The sequence below is a fragment of the Mus pahari genome, chromosome 2, assembly GCF_900095145.1.
Source record: "Mus pahari chromosome 2, PAHARI_EIJ_v1.1, whole genome shotgun sequence".
Taxonomy (NCBI): domain Eukaryota; kingdom Metazoa; phylum Chordata; class Mammalia; order Rodentia; family Muridae; genus Mus; species Mus pahari.
The window spans coordinates 49,077,397-49,079,322 of record NC_034591.1 but is presented as its reverse complement, the minus strand read 5'-3'; the positions used below and the strand labels follow the sequence as shown (position 1 = coordinate 49,079,322).

The window sequence follows — 1,926 nt, the reverse complement described above, 5'->3', positions numbered from 1 at the left end:
TGTGTGTGTGTGTGTGTGTGTGTGTGTGTGATTAATTGTGCCTGGCATGGCACTCACGATGAAGTGAGAAAACAGCCTCTGGTGTCAGTCCTCATCTGTTACTTTGTTTCAAGCAGGGCCTCTCTAGCTATTTGTGCTTTCTGGCCTTGGAACTTCCTTCTCCCAGGAGTACCAAGGATACAGAAGTGTTCCATGGTTGGCTGGATGTGTGGGACACATGCATTTACCAGTGAAGCCTTGTTTCTGACATTTGTTATTGGCTTTTAAAAAACTAAATAATGTTTAGAAAGGGCTCGGGAATAATTTCTGATTTTTAATATCTTACATGTAACAGTTTGTGGCTTTTATAGTGGGATTTAGTTTGACCGAATAGAAAATCTTTGTAACATTTTTTTTCTCAATATTTTCAGCTTATCACTATTTTCTTCTGAAGTGTTTCAGTAAAAAAAAAACCAAAAAACCAACAAAACAAAACCACAACTCAGTGCTTTTTTTTGTTTGTTTTTAACTGTGTAAAAAGACTAACAAGGATAGTATTTACCCACTGTATTAGAGAAGAAACCACCACTTAATCTACTAATGAAAGACATGGATGTCTTAGCAGCATTAATCAGACAATCTCTTCAAAGTTCTTCTGGTTATTAAGTTTTCACTGATAGAGTATCCTGCTTTCCTGCATACAGTATGGGAATGAAAAATCCTTACATGTAACATATAGTGTCAAATGTCATAGGCAATGATTTTCTGTCAAGCCATGTCTTAGCTGCGTATTTGATACTGCAAGACCCAGAACACCTGTCAGTGGTTTTCTTTTTTCTTTTTCTTTTTTGTTTCATTTATTTACATTTCAAATGTTGCCCCCCCTTCTTAATCTCCCCTCCAAGAATTCTTTACTCCCCTTTGCCTCTGAGAGGGTACTCCCCCACCTACCCACCCACCCCATCCCCTTTCCTTGGAGTATCAGGTCTCTACAGGATTAGGCCTATCCTCTCCCACTGAGGACAGACAAAGCAGCCCTCTGCTACATATGTGTCAGGGGCCACAGACCAGCCCATGTGTGCTCTTTGGTTGATGACTCAGTCTCTGGGAGCTCCTAGGGGTCCAGTTTAGTTGATACTGTTGGTCTTCCTTTGGGGTTCAGCTCCTTCAGTCTTTCCTCTTAACTCTCAAAAACTGATCAGCATTTTGATTTTGATTTCCATGCTGAAATCAAATCAGAGTTAAGCATATAATACAAAATGGCAGATGTTTAGGTCCATTCCAAAAGCTCTTAGAAATCCTGTCCTATTCCAAGCTAAAATTAAATTAATTTAATGTCTTTTAAAATGGAGCTCCTCGACAATTTAAAAAAGTTTTTTTTTTTTTTTTTTTTTTTTTTTTTTTTTGGTTTTTCGAGACAGGGTTTTTTTCTCTGTATAGCCCTGGCTGTCCTGAAACTCACTCTGTAGACCAGGCTGGCCCCGAACTTAGAAATCTGCCTGCCTCTGCCTCCCGAGTGCTGGGAGTAAAGGCGTGCATCACCACGCCCGGCTCATTCTTATTTTATATGCATTGGTGTTTTGCCTACATGTGTGTCTGTGTAAGGGTGTCAGGTCCCTTGGAACCTGTGAAAATTTCATTTGGACCAAGATATGTTTCCTGTTCTTTGAGGTGCTAACGTTGGAAAAGTATGTCCAACGAGACCAATGGAATATATTTTCTATTTATAGATATATTAAAGTTTCAAGACTCGAGTAACGAAAACATTTAAAAGAAAAAGAGAAGAAACATTCAGCTTGCAAATAGGGTTAGAAACTTTTTAGTAATGTTTTAGTTTTAGTAGAAATTTCTGGGCTGGTGAGATGGCTCAGTGGGTAAGAGCACCCGACTGCTCTTCCGAAGGTCCGGAGTTCAAATCCCAGCAACCACATGGTGGCTCATAACCAT

General features: G+C 39.5%; 1 protein-coding gene across 2 annotated transcripts in view; it reads left to right on the top strand.

The window, feature by feature from the left end:
- Tnpo3 (transportin 3) overlaps positions 1 to 1,926 on the top strand; it is a 71,195-nt gene that overhangs the window by 18,828 nt on the left and 50,441 nt on the right. The window lies entirely within an intron of this gene.